We start from the raw sequence: 19,508 nt of genomic DNA on the forward strand, positions 1-19,508 counted from the left end.
ACAAAAAGAATTAGACAGTTTCGCAAAAAAAAAATATTTTTCACTGTATGAAATGTCTTAGAATAATTTTTGAAAATTTTTTTTGAAAAGAAAATTTTTTTCAATATTTTTCACTTTTAGTACGTAAAAAACTTTCTTAGACAATTTTTAATGACGTTAGTTTCAACCAAAAAGAATTAGACAGTTTTGCAAAAAAAAATATTTTTCACTGTATGAAATGTCTTAGAATAATTTTTGAAAAAAATTTTCGAAAAAATAATTTTTTTTTGATAATCAAAACTTTTTGTGTGGGATAAAATTTCTTAGGCCATTTACAATAACTTTAGTAAAAAAAAAAAATTAAAGTGCGACTTTAACTTAAAATATACGCTATCTCCTTAAATAAAGCAGCTACGAAGCTCTCAATGCAGGTAAAAGCAAATCAATGAACTTTTATTAATTGACAATTTTTTAACTTGAAACCAAGTTTTAGTGGTGCTAACATGTTTTGGATTGATAAAACAATATTACTGAACATTAAAATAAACTTTTGCATTATGAAAAAAAACTTTGAAAAACATTCGTGTAAGTTCGTCAGTTCGTTTAATTCGTCACTTTTTCTGTTTCCCCTGGGGTGAAGTTATCCAAGTTCTACTGTATAAGCAATTCAATGAACATGTTTTGAGATGATAAAACAATATTACTGAACATAAAAATAAACTTTTGCAGTATGAAAAAAACTTTGAAAAATTTTGAAAAAAATTTTTGTTCAATGAGTTATGAAATGTCTTATAAAAAATTTTACAAACGATTTTAAATTTTTTCAATAATGTTCACTTTTCGTACGTAAAAAAACTTTCTTAGACAATTTTTAATGACGTTAGTTTCAAACAAAAAGAATTGGATAGTTTCGCAAAAAAAAATTATTTTTCACTGTTTGAAATGTCTTAGAAAAATTTTTTTGAAAAGACAATTTTTTTTCAATAATTTTCACTTTTAGTACGTAAAAAAACTTTCTTAGACAATTTTTAATGACGTTAGTTTCAAACAAAAAGAATTAGACAGTTCGCAAAAAAAAATTATTTTTCACTGTATGAAATGTCTTAGAAAATTTTTTTTGAAAAGACAATTTTTTTTCAATAATTTTCACTTTTAGTACGGAAGAAAACTTTCTTAGACAATTTTTAATGACGTTAGTTTCAAACAAAAAGAATTAGACAGTTTCGCAAAAAAAAATTATTTTTCACTGTATGAAATGTTTTAGAAAAATTTTTGAAAATTTTTTTTGAAAAGAAAATTTTTTTCAATAATTTTCACTTTTAGTACGTAAGAAAACTTTCTTAGACAATTTTTAATGACGTTAGTTTCAAACAAAAAGAATTAGACAGTTTCGCAAAAAAAAATTATTTTTCACTGTATGAAATGTCTTAGAAAATTTTTGAAAATTTTTTTTGAAAAGAAAATTTTTTTCAATAATTTTCACTTTTAGTACGTAAGAAAACTTTCTTAGACAATTTTTAATGACGTTAGTTTCAAACAAAAAGAATTGGATAGTTTCGCAAAAAAAAATTATTTTTCACTGTATGAAATGTCTTAGAAAAATTTTTTTGAAAAGACAATTTCTTTTCAATAATTTTCACTTTTAGTACGTAAAAAAACTTTCTTAGACAATTTTTAATGACGTTAGTTTCAAACAAAAAGAATTAGACAGTTTCGCAAAAAAAAATTATTTTTCACTGTATGAAATGTCTTAGAAAAATTTTTGAAAATTTTTTTTGAAAAGAAAATTTTTTTCAATAATTTTCACTTTTAGTACGTAAAAAAACTTTCTTAGACAATTTTTAATGACGTTAGATTCAAACAAAAAGAATTGGATAGTTTCGAAAAAAAAATTATTTTTCACTGTATGAAATGTCTTAGAAAAATTTTTTTGAAAAGACAACTTCTTTTCAATAATTTTCACTTTTAGTACGTAAAAAAACTTTCTTAGACAATTTTTAATGACGTTAGTTTCAAACAAAAAGAATTAGACAGTTTCGCAAAAAAAAAATTATTTTTTACTGTATGAAACGTCTTAGAAAAATTTTTGAAAATCTTTTTTGAAAAGAAAATTTTTTCAATAATTTTCACTTTTAGTACGTAAAAAAACTTTCTTAGACAATTTTTAATGACGTTAGTTTCAAACAAAAAGAATTAGACAGTTTCGCAAAAAAAATTATTTTTCACTGTATGAAATGTCTTAGAAAAATTTTTGAAAATTTTTTTTGAAAAGAAAATTTTTTTCAATAATTTTCACTTTTAGTACGTAAAAAAACTTTTTTAAACAATCTTTAATGACGTTAGTTTCAAACAAAAAGAATTGGATAGTTTCGCAAAAAAAAATTATTTTTCACTGTATGGAACGTCTTAGAAAAGTTTTTTTGAAAAGACAATTTCTTTTCAATAATTTTCACTTTTAGTACGTAAAACAACTTTCTTAGACAATTTTTAATGACGTTAGTTTCAAACAAAAAGAATTGGATAGTTTCGCAAAAAAAAATTATCTTTCACTGTATGAAATGTCTTAGAAAAATTTTTTTGAAAAGACAATTTTTTTTCAGTAATTTTCACTTTTAGTACGTAAAAAAACTTTCTTAGACAATTTTTAATGACGTTAGTTTCAAACAAAAAGAATTAGACAGTTTCGCAAAAAAAAATTATTTTTCACTGTATGAAATGTCTTAGAAAAATTTTTGAAAATTTTTTTTGAAAAGAAAATTTTTTTCAATAATTTTTGCTTTTAGTACGTAAAAAAACTTTCTTAGACAATTTTTAATGACGTTAGTTTCAAACAAAAAGAATTAGACAGTTTCGCAAAAAAAAATTACTTTTCACTGTATGAAATGTCTTAGAAAAATTTTTGAAAATCTTTTTTGAAAAGAAAATTTTTTTCAATAATTTTCACTTTTAGTACGTAAAAAAACTTTTTTAGACAATTTTTAATGACGTTAGTTTCAAACAAAAAGAATTGGATAGTTTCGCAAAAAAAAATTATTTTTCACTGTATGAAATGTCTTAGAAAAATTTTTTTGAAAAGACAATTTCTTTTCAATAATTTTCACTTTTAGTACGTAAAAAAACTTTCTTAGACAATTTTTAATGACGTTAGTTTCAAACAAAAAGAATTAGACAGTTTCGCAAAAAAAAAATTATTTTTTACTGTATGAAACGTCTTAGAAAAACTTTTGAAAATCTTTTTTGAAAAGAAAATTTTTTTCAATAATTTTCACTTTTAGTACGTAAAACAACTTTCTTAGACAATTTTTAATGACGTTAGTTTCAAACAAAAAGAATTAGACAGTTTCGCAAAAAAAAATTATTTTTCACTGTATGAAATGTCTTAGAAAAATTTTTGAAAATCTTTTTTGAAAAGAAAGTTTTTTTCAATAATTTTCACTTTTAGTACGTAAAAAAACTTTTTTAGACAATTTTCAATGACGTTAGTTTCAAACAAAAAGAATTGGATAGTTTCGCAAAAAAAAATCATTTTTCACTGTATGAAATGTCTTAGAAGAATTTTTTTGAAAAGACAATTTGTTTTCAATAATTTTCACTTTTAGTACGTAAAAAAACTTTCTTAGACAATTTTTAATGACGTTAGTTTCAAACAAAAAGAATTAGACAGTTTCGCAAAAAAAAATTATTTTTCACTGTATGAAATGTCTTAGAAAAACTTTTGAAAATTTTTTTTGAAAAGAAAATTTTTTTCAATAATTTTCACTTTTAGTACGTAAAAAAACTTTCTTAGACAATTTTTAATGACGTTAGATTCAAACAAAAAGAATTGGATAGTTTCGAAAAAAAAATTATTTTTCACTGTATGAAATGTCTTAGAAAAATTTTTTTGAAAAGACAACTTCTTTTCAATAATTTTCACTTTTAGTACGTAAAAAAACTTTCTTAGACAATTTTTAATGACGTTAGTTTCAAACAAAAAGAATTAGACAGTTTCGCAAAAAAAAAATTATTTTTTACTGTATGAAACGTCTTAGAAAAATTTTTGAAAATCTTTTTTGAAAAGAAAATTTTTTCAATAATTTTCACTTTTAGTACGTAAAAAAACTTTCTTAGACAATTTTTAATGACGTTAGTTTCAAACAAAAAGAATTAGACAGTTTCGCAAAAAAAAATTATTTTTCACTGTATGAAATGTCTTAGAAAAATTTTTGAAAATTTTTTTTGAAAAGAAAATTTTTTTCAATAATTTTCACTTTTAGTACGTAAAAAAACTTTTTTAAACAATTTTTAATGACGTTAGTTTCAAACAAAAAGAATTGGATAGTTTCGCAAAAAAAAATTATTTTTCACTGTATGGAACGTCTTAGAAAAGTTTTTTTGAAAAGACAATTTCTTTTCAATAATTTTCACTTTTAGTACGTAAAACAACTTTCTTAGACAATTTTTAATGACGTTAGTTTCAAACAAAAAGAATTGGATAGTTTCGCAAAAAAAAATTATCTTTCACTGTATGAAATGTCTTAGAAAAATTTTTTTGAAAAGACAATTTTTTTTCAGTAATTTTCACTTTTAGTACGTAAAAAAACTTTCTTAGACAATTTTTAATGACGTTAGTTTCAAACAAAAAGAATTAGACAGTTTCGCAAAAAAAAATTATTTTTCACTGTATGAAATGTCTTAGAAAAATTTTTGAAAATTTTTTTTGAAAAGAAAATTTTTTTCAATAATTTTTGCTTTTAGTACGTAAAAAAACTTTCTTAGACAATTTTTAATGACGTTAGTTTCAAACAAAAAGAATTAGACAGTTTCGCAAAAAAAAATTACTTTTCACTGTATGAAATGTCTTAGAAAAATTTTTGAAAATCTTTTTTGAAAAGAAAATTTTTTTCAATAATTTTCACGTTTAGTACGTAAAAAAACTTTTTTAGACACTTTTTAATGACGTTAGTTTCAAACAAAAAGAATTGGATAGTTTCGCAAAAAAAAATTATTTTTCACTGTATGAAATGTCTTAGAAAAATTTTTTTGAAAAGACAATTTCTTTTCAATAATTTTCACTTTTAGTACGTAAAAAAACTTTCTTAGACAATTTTTAATGACGTTAGTTTCAAACAAAAAGAATTAGACAGTTTCGCAAAAAAAAATTATTTTTCACTGTATGAAATGTCTTAGAAAAATTTTTGAAAATTTTTTTTGAAAAGAAAATTTTTTTCAATAATTTTCACTTTTAGTACGTAAAAAAACTTTCTTAGACAATTTTTAATGACGTTAGATTCAAACAAAAAGAATTGGATAGTTTCGAAAAAAAAATTATTTTTCACTGTATGAAATGTCTTAGAAAAATTTTTTTGAAAAGACAACTTCTTTTCAATAATTTTCACTTTTAGTACGTAAAAAAACTTTCTTAGACAATTTTTAATGACGTTAGTTTCAAACAAAAAGAATTAGACAGTTTCGCAAAAAAAAATTATTTTTCACTGTATGAAATGTCTTAGAAAAATTTTTGAAAATTTTTTTTGAAAAGAAAATTTTTTTCAATAATTTTCACTTTTAGTACGTAAGAAAACTTTCTTAGACAATTTTTAATGACGTTAGTTTCAAACAAAAAGAATTAGACAGTTTCGCAAAAAAAAATTATTTTTCACTGTATGAAATGTCTTAGAAAATTTTTTTTGAAAAGACAATTTTTTTTCAATAATTTTCACTTTTAGTACGTAAAAAACTTTCTTAGACAATTTTTAATGACGTTAGTTTCAAACAAAAAGAATTAGACAGTTTCGCAAAAAAAAAATTATTTTTTACTGTATGAAACGTCTTAGAAAAACTTTTGAAAATCTTTTTTGAAAAGAAAATTTTTTTCAATAATTTTCACTTTTAGTACGTAAAACAACTTTCTTAGACAATTTTTAATGACGTTAGTTTCAAACAAAAAGAATTAGACAGTTTCGCAAAAAAAAATTATTTTTCACTGTATGAAATGTCTTAGAAAAATTTTTGAAAATCTTTTTTGAAAAGAAAATTTTTTTCAATAATTTTCACTTTTAGTACGTAAAAAAACTTTCTTAGACAATTTTTAATGACGTTAGTTTCAAACAAAAAGAATTAGACAGTTTCGCAAAAAAAAACTATTTTTCACTGTATGAAATGTCTTAGAAAGATTTTTGAAAATTTTTTTTGAAAAGAAAGTTTTTTTCAATAATTTTCACTTTTAGTACGTAAAAAAACTTTTTTAGACAATTTTCAATGACGTTAGTTTCAAACAAAAAGAATTGGATAGTTTCGCAAAAAAAAATTATTTTTCACTGTATGAAATGTCTTAGAAGAATTTTTTTGAAAAGACAATTTTTTTTCAATAATTTTCACTTTTAGTACGTAAAAAAACTTTCTTAGACAATTTTTAATGACGTTAGTTTCAAACAAAAAGAATTAGACAGTTTCGCAAAAAAAAATTATTTTTCACTGTATGAAATGTCTTAGAAAAATTTTTGAAAATTTTTTTTGAAAAGAAAATTTTTTTCAATAATTTTCACTTTTAGTACGTAAGAAAACTTTCTTAGACAATTTTTAATGACGTTAGTTTCAAACAAAAAGAATTAGACAGTTTCGCAAAAAAAAATTATTTTTCACTGTATGAAATGTCTTAGAAAATTTTTTTTGAAAAGACAATTTTTTTTCAATAATTTTCACTTTTAGTACGTGAAAAACTTTCTTAGACAATTTTTAAAGACGTTAGTTTCAAACAAAAAGATTCAGACAGTTTCGCAAAAAAAAATTATTTTTCACTGTATGAAATGTCTTAGAAAAATTTTTGAAAATTTATTTTGAAAAGACAATTTTTTTCAATAATTTTCACTTTTAGTACGTAAAAAAACTTTCTTAGACAATTTTTAATGACGTTAGTTTCAAACAAAAAGAATTAGACAGTTTCGCAAAAAAAAATTATTTTTCACTGTATGAAATGTCTTAGAATAATTTTTGAAAATTTTTTTTGAAAAGAAAATTTTTTTCAATAATTTTCACTTTTAGTACGTAAAAAAACTTTCTTAGACAATTTTTAATGACGTTAGTTTCAACCAAAAAGAATTAGACAGTTTTGCAAAAAAAAATTATTTTTCACTGTATGAAATGTCTTAGAAAAATTTTTTTGAAAAGACAATTTTTTTTCAATAATTTTCACTTTTAGTACGTAAAAAAACTTTCTTAGACAATTTTTAATGACGTTAGTTTCAAACAAAAAGAATTAGACAGTTTCGCAAAAAAAAAATATTTTTCACTGTATGAAATGTCTTAGAATAATTTTTGAAAATTTTTTTTGAAAAGAAAATTTTTTTCAATATTTTTCACTTTTAGTACGTAAAAAACTTTCTTAGACAATTTTTAATGACGTTAGTTTCAACCAAAAAGAATTAGACAGTTTTGCAAAAAAAAATATTTTTCACTGTATGAAATGTCTTAGAATAATTTTTGAAAAAAATTTTCGAAAAAATAATTTTTTTTTGATAATCAAAACTTTTTGTGTGGGATAAAATTTCTTAGGCCATTTACAATAACTTTAGTAAAAAAAAAAAATTAAAGTGCGACTTTAACTTAAAATATACGCTATCTCCTTAAATAAAGCAGCTACGAAGCTCTCAATGCAGGTAAAAGCAAATCAATGAACTTTTATTAATTGACAATTTTTTAACTTGAAACCAAGTTTTAGTGGTGCTAACATGTTTTGGATTGATAAAACAATATTACTGAACATTAAAATAAACTTTTGCATTATGAAAAAGAACTTTGAAAAACATTCGTGTAAGTTCGTCAGTTCGTTTAATTCGTCACTTTTTCTGTTTCCCCTGGGGTGAAGTTATCCAAGTTCTACTGTATAAGCAATTCAATGAACATGTTTTGAGATGATAAAACAATATTACTGAACATAAAAATAAACTTTTGCAGTATGAAAAAAACTTTGAAAAATTTTGAAAAAAATTTTTGTTCAATGAGTTATGAAATGTCTTATAAAAAATTTTACAAACGATTTTAAATTTTTTCAATAATGTTCACTTTTCGTACGTAAAAAAACTTTCTTAGACAATTTTTAATGACGTTAGTTTCAAACAAAAAGAATTGGATAGTTTCGCAAAAAAAAATTATTTTTCACTGTTTGAAATGTCTTAGAAAAATTTTTTTGAAAAGACAATTTTTTTTCAATAATTTTCACTTTTAGTACGTAAAAAAACTTTCTTAGACAATTTTTAATGACGTTAGTTTCAAACAAAAAGAATTAGACAGTTCGCAAAAAAAAATTATTTTTCACTGTATGAAATGTCTTAGAAAATTTTTTTTGAAAAGACAATTTTTTTTCAATAATTTTCACTTTTAGTACGGAAGAAAACTTTCTTAGACAATTTTTAATGACGTTAGTTTCAAACAAAAAGAATTAGACAGTTTCGCAAAAAAAAATTATTTTTCACTGTATGAAATGTTTTAGAAAAATTTTTGAAAATTTTTTTTGAAAAGAAAATTTTTTTCAATAATTTTAACTTTTAGTACGTAAGAAAACTTTCTTAGACAATTTTTAATGACGTTAGTTTCAAACAAAAAGAATTAGACAGTTTCGCAAAAAAAAATTATTTTTCACTGTATGAAATGTCTTAGAAAATTTTTGAAAATTTTTTTTGAAAAGAAAATTTTTTTCAATAATTTTCACTTTTAGTACGTAAGAAAACTTTCTTAGACAATTTTTAATGACGTTAGTTTCAAACAAAAAGAATTGGATAGTTTCGCAAAAAAAAATTATTTTTCACTGTATGAAATGTCTTAGAAAAATTTTTTTGAAAAGACAATTTCTTTTCAATAATTTTCACTTTTAGTACGTAAAAAAACTTTCTTAGACAATTTTTAATGACGTTAGTTTCAAACAAAAAGAATTAGACAGTTTCGCAAAAAAAAATTATTTTTCACTGTATGAAATGTCTTAGAAAAATTTTTGAAAATTTTTTTTGAAAAGAAAATTTTTTTCAATAATTTTCACTTTTAGTACGTAAAAAAACTTTCTTAGACAATTTTTAATGACGTTAGATTCAAACAAAAAGAATTGGATAGTTTCGAAAAAAAAATTATTTTTCACTGTATGAAATGTCTTAGAAAAATTTTTTTGAAAAGACAACTTCTTTTCAATAATTTTCACTTTTAGTACGTAAAAAAACTTTCTTAGACAATTTTTAATGACGTTAGTTTCAAACAAAAAGAATTAGACAGTTTCGCAAAAAAAAAATTATTTTTTACTGTATGAAACGTCTTAGAAAAATTTTTGAAAATCTTTTTTGAAAAGAAAATTTTTTCAATAATTTTCACTTTTAGTACGTAAAAAAACTTTCTTAGACAATTTTTAATGACGTTAGTTTCAAACAAAAAGAATTAGACAGTTTCGCAAAAAAAATTATTTTTCACTGTATGAAATGTCTTAGAAAAATTTTTGAAAATTTTTTTTGAAAAGAAAATTTTTTTCAATAATTTTCACTTTTAGTACGTAAAAAAACTTTTTTAAACAATCTTTAATGACGTTAGTTTCAAACAAAAAGAATTGGATAGTTTCGCAAAAAAAAATTATTTTTCACTGTATGGAACGTCTTAGAAAAGTTTTTTTGAAAAGACAATTTCTTTTCAATAATTTTCACTTTTAGTACGTAAAACAACTTTCTTAGACAATTTTTAATGACGTTAGTTTCAAACAAAAAGAATTGGATAGTTTCGCAAAAAAAAATTATCTTTCACTGTATGAAATGTCTTAGAAAAATTTTTTTGAAAAGACAATTTTTTTTCAGTAATTTTCACTTTTAGTACGTAAAAAAACTTTCTTAGACAATTTTTAATGACGTTAGTTTCAAACAAAAAGAATTAGACAGTTTCGCAAAAAAAAATTATTTTTCACTGTATGAAATGTCTTAGAAAAATTTTTGAAAATTTTTTTTGAAAAGAAAATTTTTTTCAATAATTTTTGCTTTTAGTACGTAAAAAAACTTTCTTAGACAATTTTTAATGACGTTAGTTTCAAACAAAAAGAATTAGACAGTTTCGCAAAAAAAAATTACTTTTCACTGTATGAAATGTCTTAGAAAAATTTTTGAAAATCTTTTTTGAAAAGAAAATTTTTTTCAATAATTTTCACTTTTAGTACGTAAAAAAACTTTTTTAGACAATTTTTAATGACGTTAGTTTCAAACAAAAAGAATTGGATAGTTTCGCAAAAAAAAATTATTTTTCACTGTATGAAATGTCTTAGAAAAATTTTTTTGAAAAGACAATTTCTTTTCAATAATTTTCACTTTTAGTACGTAAAAAAACTTTCTTAGACAATTTTTAATGACGTTAGTTTCAAACAAAAAGAATTAGACAGTTTCGCAAAAAAAAAATTATTTTTTACTGTATGAAACGTCTTAGAAAAACTTTTGAAAATCTTTTTTGAAAAGAAAATTTTTTTCAATAATTTTCACTTTTAGTACGTAAAACAACTTTCTTAGACAATTTTTAATGACGTTAGTTTCAAACAAAAAGAATTAGACAGTTTCGCAAAAAAAAATTATTTTTCACTGTATGAAATGTCTTAGAAAAATTTTTGAAAATCTTTTTTGAAAAGAAAGTTTTTTTCAATAATTTTCACTTTTAGTACGTAAAAAAACTTTTTTAGACAATTTTCAATGACGTTAGTTTCAAACAAAAAGAATTGGATAGTTTCGCAAAAAAAAATCATTTTTCACTGTATGAAATGTCTTAGAAGAATTTTTTTGAAAAGACAATTTGTTTTCAATAATTTTCACTTTTAGTACGTAAAAAAACTTTCTTAGACAATTTTTAATGACGTTGGTTTCAAACAAAAAGAATTAGACAGTTTCGCAAAAAAAAATTATTTTTCACTGTATGAAATGTCTTAGAAAAATTTTTGAAAATTTTTTTTGAAAAGAAAATTTTTTTCAATAATTTTCACTTTTAGTACGTAAAAAAACTTTCTTAGACAATTTTTAATGACGTTAGATTCAAACAAAAAGAATTGGATAGTTTCGAAAAAAAAATTATTTTTCACTGTATGAAATGTCTTAGAAAAATTTTTTTGAAAAGACAACTTCTTTTCAATAATTTTCACTTTTAGTACGTAAAAAAACTTTCTTAGACAATTTTTAATGACGTTAGTTTCAAACAAAAAGAATTAGACAGTTTCGCAAAAAAAAAATTATTTTTTACTGTATGAAACGTCTTAGAAAAATTTTTGAAAATCTTTTTTGAAAAGAAAATTTTTTCAATAATTTTCACTTTTAGTACGTAAAAAAACTTTCTTAGACAATTTTTAATGACGTTAGTTTCAAACAAAAAGAATTAGACAGTTTCGCAAAAAAAAATTATTTTTCACTGTATGAAATGTCTTAGAAAAATTTTTGAAAATTTTTTTTGAAAAGAAAATTTTTTTCAATAATTTTCACTTTTAGTACGTAAAAAAACTTTTTTAAACAATTTTTAATGACGTTAGTTTCAAACAAAAAGAATTGGATAGTTTCGCAAAAAAAAATTATTTTTCACTGTATGGAACGTCTTAGAAAAGTTTTTTTGAAAAGACAATTTCTTTTCAATAATTTTCACTTTTAGTACGTAAAACAACTTTCTTAGACAATTTTTAATGACGTTAGTTTCAAACAAAAAGAATTGGATAGTTTCGCAAAAAAAAATTATCTTTCACTGTATGAAATGTCTTAGAAAAATTTTTTTGAAAAGACAATTTTTTTTCAGTAATTTTCACTTTTAGTACGTAAAAAAACTTTCTTAGACAATTTTTAATGACGTTAGTTTCAAACAAAAAGAATTAGACAGTTTCGCAAAAAAAAATTATTTTTCACTGTATGAAATGTCTTAGAAAAATTTTTGAAAATTTTTTTTGAAAAGAAAATTTTTTTCAATAATTTTTGCTTTTAGTACGTAAAAAAACTTTCTTAGACAATTTTTAATGACGTTAGTTTCAAACAAAAAGAATTAGACAGTTTCGCAAAAAAAAATTACTTTTCACTGTATGAAATGTCTTAGAAAAATTTTTGAAAATCTTTTTTGAAAAGAAAATTTTTTTCAATAATTTTCACTTTTAGTACGTAAAAAAACTTTTTTAGACACTTTTTAATGACGTTAGTTTCAAACAAAAAGAATTGGATAGTTTCGCAAAAAAAAATTATTTTTCACTGTATGAAATGTCTTAGAAAAATTTTTTTGAAAAGACAATTTCTTTTCAATAATTTTCACTTTTAGTACGTAAAAAAACTTTCTTAGACAATTTTTAATGACGTTAGTTTCAAACAAAAAGAATTAGACAGTTTCGCAAAAAAAAATTATTTTTCACTGTATGAAATGTCTTAGAAAAATTTTTGAAAATTTTTTTTGAAAAGAAAATTTTTTTCAATAATTTTCACTTTTAGTACGTAAAAAAACTTTCTTAGACAATTTTTAATGACGTTAGATTCAAACAAAAAGAATTGGATAGTTTCGAAAAAAAAATTATTTTTCACTGTATGAAATGTCTTAGAAAAATTTTTTTGAAAAGACAACTTCTTTTCAATAATTTTCACTTTTAGTACGTAAAAAAACTTTCTTAGACAATTTTTAATGACGTTAGTTTCAAACAAAAAGAATTAGACAGTTTCGCAAAAAAAAATTTATTTTCACTGTATGAAATGTCTTAGAAAAATTTTTGAAAATTTTTTTTGAAAAGAAAATTTTTTTCAATAATTTTCACTTTTAGTACGTAAGAAAACTTTCTTAGACAATTTTTAATGACGTTAGTTTCAAACAAAAAGAATTAGACAGTTTCGCAAAAAAAAATTATTTTTCACTGTATGAAATGTCTTAGAAAATTTTTTTTGAAAAGACAATTTTTTTTCAATAATTTTCACTTTTAGTACGTAAAAAACTTTCTTAGACAATTTTTAATGACGTTAGTTTCAAACAAAAAGAATTAGACAGTTTCGCAAAAAAAAAATTATTTTTTACTGTATGAAACGTCTTAGAAAAACTTTTGAAAATCTTTTTTGAAAAGAAAATTTTTTTCAATAATTTTCACTTTTAGTACGTAAAACAACTTTCTTAGACAATTTTTAATGACGTTAGTTTCAAACAAAAAGAATTAGACAGTTTCGCAAAAAAAAATTATTTTTCACTGTATGAAATGTCTTAGAAAAATTTTTGAAAATCTTTTTTGAAAAGAAAATTTTTTTCAATAATTTTCACTTTTAGTACGTAAAAAAACTTTCTTAGACAATTTTTAATGACGTTAGTTTCAAACAAAAAGAATTAGACAGTTTCGCAAAAAAAAACTATTTTTCACTGTATGAAATGTCTTAGAAAGATTTTTGAAAATTTTTTTTGAAAAGAAAGTTTTTTTCAATAATTTTCACTTTTAGTACGTAAAAAAACTTTTTTAGACAATTTTCAATGACGTTAGTTTCAAACAAAAAGAATTGGATAGTTTCGCAAAAAAAAATTATTTTTCACTGTATGAAATGTCTTAGAAGAATTTTTTTGAAAAGACAATTTTTTTTCAATAATTTTCACTTTTAGTACGTAAAAAAACTTTCTTAGACAATTTTTAATGACGTTAGTTTCAAACAAAAAGAATTAGACAGTTTCGCAAAAAAAAATTATTTTTCACTGTATGAAATGTCTTAGAAAAATTTTTGAAAATTTTTTTTGAAAAGAAAATTTTTTTCAATAATTTTCACTTTTAGTACGTAAGAAAACTTTCTTAGACAATTTTTAATGACGTTAGTTTCAAACAAAAAGAATTAGACAGTTTCGCAAAAAAAAATTATTTTTCACTGTATGAAATGTCTTAGAAAATTTTTTTTGAAAAGACAATTTTTTTTCAATAATTTTCACTTTTAGTGCGTGAAAAACTTTCTTAGACAATTTTTAAAGACGTTAGTTTCAAACAAAAAGATTCAGACAGTTTCGCAAAAAAAAATTATTTTTCACTGTATGAAATGTCTTAGAAAAATTTTTGAAAATTTTTTTTGAAAAGACAATTTTTTTCAATAATTTTCACTTTTAGTACGTAAAAAAACTTTCTTAGACAATTTTTAATGACGTTAGTTTCAAACAAAAAGAATTAGACAGTTTCGCAAAAAAAAATTATTTTTCACTGTATGAAATGTCTTAGAATAATTTTTGAAAATTTTTTTTGAAAAGAAAATTTTTTTCAATAATTTTCACTTTTAGTACGTAAAAAAACTTTCTTAGACAATTTTTAATGACGTTAGTTTCAACCAAAAAGAATTAGACAGTTTTGCAAAAAAAAATTATTTTTCACTGTATGAAATGTCTTAGAAAAATTTTTTTGAAAAGACAATTTTTTTTCAATAATTTTCACTTTTAGTACGTAAAAAAACTTTCTTAGACAATTTTTAATGACGTTAGTTTCAAACAAAAAGAATTAGACAGTTTCGCAAAAAAAAAATATTTTTCACTGTATGAAATGTCTTAGAATAATTTTTGAAAATTTTTTTTGAAAAGAAAATTTTTTTCAATATTTTTCACTTTTAGTACGTAAAAAACTTTCTTAGACAATTTTTAATGACGTTAGTTTCAACCAAAAAGAATTAGACAGTTTTGCAAAAAAAAATATTTTTCACTGTATGAAATGTCTTAGAATAATTTTTGAAAAAAATTTTCGAAAAAATAATTTTTTTTTGATAATCAAAACTTTTTGTGTGGGATAAAATTTCTTAGGCCATTTACAATAACTTTAGTAAAAAAAAAAAATTAAAGTGCGACTTTAACTTAAAATATACGCTATCTCCTTAAATAAAGCAGCTACGAAGCTCTCAATGCAGGTAAAAGCAAATCAATGAACTTTTATTAATTGACAATTTTTTAACTTGAAACCAAGTTTTAGTGGTGCTAACATGTTTTGGATTGATAAAACAATATTACTGAACATTAAAATAAACTTTTGCATTATGAAAAAGAACTTTGAAAAACATTCGTGTAAGTTCGTCAGTTCGTTTAATTCGTCACTTTTTCTGTTTCCCCTGGGGTGAAGTTATCCAAGTTCTACTGTATAAGCAATTCAATGAACATGTTTTGAGATGATAAAACAATATTACTGAACATAAAAATAAACTTTTGCAGTATGAAAAAAACTTTGAAAAATTTTGAAAAAAATTTTTGTTCAATGAGTTATGAAATGTCTTATAAAAAATTTTACAAACGATTTTAAATTTTTTCAATAATGTTCACTTTTCGTACGTAAAAAAACTTTCTTAGACAATTTTTAATGACGTTAGTTTCAAACAAAAAGAATTGGATAGTTTCGCAAAAAAAAATTATTTTTCACTGTTTGAAATGTCTTAGAAAAATTTTTTTGAAAAGACAATTTTTTTTCAATAATTTTCACTTTTAGTACGTAAAAAAACTTTCTTAGACAATTTTTAATGACGTTAGTTTCAAACAAAAAGAATTAGACAGTTCGCAAAAAAAAATTATTTTTCACTGTATGAAATGTCTTAGAAAATTTTTTTTGAAAAGACAATTTTTTTTCAATAATTTTCACTTTTAGTACGGAAGAAAACTTTCTTAGACAATTTTTAATGACGTTAGTTTCAAACAAAAAGAATTAGACAGTTTCGCAAAAAAAAATTATTTTTCACTGTATGAAATGTTTTAGAAAAATTTTTGAAAATTTTTTTTGAAAAGAAAATTTTTTTCAATAATTTTCACTTTTAGTACGTAAGAAAACTTTCTTAGACAATTTTTAATGACGTTAGTTTCAAACAAAAAGAATTAGACAGTTTCGCAAAAAAAAATTATTTTTCACTGTATGAAATGTCTTAGAAAATTTTTGAAAATTTTTTTTGAAAAGAAAATTTTTTTCAATAATTTTCACTTTTAGTACGTAAGAAAACTTTCTTAGACAATTTTTAATGACGTTAGTTTCAAACAAAAAGAATTGGATAGTTTCGCAAAAAAAAATTATTTTTCACTGTATGAAATGTCTTAGAAAAATTTTTTTGAAAAGACAATTTCTTTTCAATAATTTTCACTTTTAGTACGTAAAAAAACTTTCTTAGACAATTTTTAATGACGTTAGTTTCAAACAAAAAGAATTAGACAGTTTCGCAAAAAAAAATTATTTTTCACTGTATGAAATGTCTTAGAAAAATTTTTGAAAATTTTTTTTGAAAAGAAAATTTTTTTCAATAATTTTCACTTTTAGTACGTAAAAAAACTTTCTTAGACAATTTTTAATGACGTTCGATTCAAACAAAAAGAATTGGATAGTTTCGAAAAAAAAATTATTTTTCACTGTATGAAATGTCTTAGAAAAATTTTTTTGAAAAGACAACTTCTTTTCAATAATTTTCACTTTTAGTACGTAAAAAAACTTTCTTAGACAATTTTTAATGACGTTAGTTTCAAACAAAAAGAATTAGACAGTTTCGCAAAAAAAAAATTATTTTTTACTGTATGAAACGTCTTAGAAAAATTTTTGAAAATCTTTTTTGAAAAGAAAATTTTTTCAATAATTTTCACTTTTAGTACGTAAAAAAACTTTCTTAGACAATTTTTAATGACGTTAGTTTCAAACAAAAAGAATTAGACAGTTTCGCAAAAAAAATTATTTTTCACTGTATGAAATGTCTTAGAAAAATTTTTGAAAATTTTTTTTGAAAAGAAAATTTTTTTCAATAATTTTCACTTTTAGTACGTAAAAAAACTTTTTTAAACAATCTTTAATGACGTTAGTTTCAAACAAAAAGAATTGGATAGTTTCGCAAAAAAAAATTATTTTTCACTGTATGGAACGTCTTAGAAAAGTTTTTTTGAAAAGACAATTTCTTTTCAATAATTTTCACTTTTAGTACGTAAAACAACTTTCTTAGACAATTTTTAATGACGTTAGTTTCAAACAAAAAGAATTGGATAGTTTCGCAAAAAAAAATTATCTTTCACTGTATGAAATGTCTTAGAAAAATTTTTTTGAAAAGACAATTTTTTTTCAGTAATTTTCACTTTTAGTACGTAAAAAAACTTTCTTAGACAATTTTTAATGACGTTAGTTTCAAACAAAAAGAATTAGACAGTTTCGCAAAAAAAAATTATTTTTCACTGTATGAAATGTCTTAGAAAAATTTTTGAAAATTTTTTTTGAAAAGAAAATTTTTTTCAATAATTTTTGCTTTTAGTACGTAAAAAAACTTTCTTAGACAATTTTTAATGACGTTAGTTTCAAACAAAAAGAATTAGACAGTTTCGCAAAAAAAAATTACTTTTCACTGTATGAAATGTCTTAGAAAAATTTTTGAAAATCTTTTTTGAAAAGAAAATTTTTTTCAATAATTTTCACTTTTAGTACGTAAAAAAACTTTTTTAGACAATTTTTAATGACGTTAGTTTCAAACAAAAAGAATTGGATAGTTTCGCAAAAAAAAATTATTTTTCACTGTATGAAATGTCTTAGAAAAATTTTTTTGAAAAGACAATTTCTTTTCAATAATTTTCACTTTTAGTACGTAAAAAAACTTTCTTAGACAATTTTTAATGACGTTAGTTTCAAACAAAAAGAATTAGACAGTTTCGCAAAAAAAAAATTATTTTTTACTGTATGAAACGTCTTAGAAAAACTTTTGAAAATCTTTTTTGAAAAGAAAATTTTTTTCAATAATTTTCACTTTTAGTACGTAAAACAACTTTCTTAGACAATTTTTAATGACGTTAGTTTCAAACAAAAAGAATTAGACAGTTTCGCAAAAAAAAATTATTTTTCACTGTATGAAATGTCTTAGAAAAATTTTTGAAAATCTTTTTTGAAAAGAAAGTTTTTTTCAATAATTTTCACTTTTAGTACGTAAAAAAACTTTTTTAGACAATTTTCAATGACGTTAGTTTCAAACAAAAAGAATTGGATAGTTTCGCAAAAAAAAATCATTTTTCACTGTATGAAATGTCTTAGAAGAATTTTTTTGAAAAGACAATTTGTTTTCAATAATTTTCACTTTTAGTACGTAAAAAAACTTTCTTAGACAATTTTTAATGACGTTAGTTTCAAACAAAAAGAATTAGACAGTTTCGCAAAAAAAAATTATTTTTCACTGTATGAAATGTCTTAGAAAAATTTTTGAAAATTTTTTTTGAAAAGAAAATTTTTTTCAATAATTTTCACTTTTAGTACGTAAAAAAACTTTCTTAGACAATTTTTAATGACGTTAGATTCAAACAAAAAGAATTGGATAGTTTCGAAAAAAAAATTATTTTTCACTGTATGAAATGTCTTAGAAAAATTTTTTTGAAAAGACAACTTCTTTTCAATAATTTTCACTTTTAGTACGTAAAAAAACTTTCTTAGACAATTTTTAATGACGTTAGTTTCAAACAAAAAGAATTAGACAGTTTCGCAAAAAAAAAATTATTTTTTACTGTATGAAACGTCTTAGAAAAATTTTTGAAAATCTTTTTTGAAAAGAAAATTTTTTCAATAATTTTCACTTTTAGTACGTAAAAAAACTTTCTTAGACAATTTTTAATGACGTTAGTTTCAAACAAAAAGAATTAGACAGTTTCGCAAAAAAAAATTATTTTTCACTGTATGAAATGTCTTAGAAAAATTTTTGAAAATTTTTTTTGAAAAGAAAATTTTTTTCAATAATTTTCACTTTTAGTACGTAAAAAAACTTTTTTAAACAATTTTTAATGACGTTAGTTTCAAACAAAAAGAATTGGATAGTTTCGCAAAAAAAAATTATTTTTCACTGTATGGAACGTCTTAGAAAAGTTTTTTTGAAAAGACAATTTCTTTTCAATAATTTTCACTTTTAGTACGTAAAACAACTTTCTTAGACAATTTTTAATGACGTTAGTTTCAAACAAAAAGAATTGGATAGTTTCGCAAAAAAAAATTATCTTTCACTGTATGAAATGTCTTAGAAAAATTTTTTTGAAAAGACAATTTTTTTTCAGTAATTTTCACTTTTAGTACGTAAAAAAACTTTCTTAGACAATTTTTAATGACGTTAGTTTCAAACAAAAAGAATTAGACAGTTTCGCAAAAAAAAATTATTTTTCACTGTATGAAATGTCTTAGAAAAATTTTTGAAAATTTTTTTTGAAAAGAAAATTTTTTTCAATAATTTTTGCTTTTAGTACGTAAAAAAACTTTCTTAGACAATTTTTAATGACGTTAGTTTCAAACAAAAAGAATTAGACAGTTTCGCAAAAAAAAATTACTTTTCACTGTATGAAATGTCTTAGAAAAATTTTTGAAAATCTTTTTTGAAAAGAAAATTTTTTTCAATAATTTTCACTTTTAGTACGTAAAAAAACTTTTTTAGACACTTTTTAATGACGTTAGTTTCAAACAAAAAGAATTGGATAGTTTCGCAAAAAAAAATTATTTTTCACTGTATGAAATGTCTTAGAAAAATTTTTTTGAAAAGACAATTTCTTTTCAATAATTTTCACTTTTAGTACGTAAAAAAACTTTCTTAGACAATTTTTAATGACGTTAGTTTCAAACAAAAAGA

This window comes from Aplidium turbinatum, chromosome 15 (genome assembly GCF_918807975.1).
Source record: "Aplidium turbinatum chromosome 15, kaAplTurb1.1, whole genome shotgun sequence".
NCBI classification, from domain to species: domain Eukaryota; kingdom Metazoa; phylum Chordata; class Ascidiacea; order Aplousobranchia; family Polyclinidae; genus Aplidium; species Aplidium turbinatum.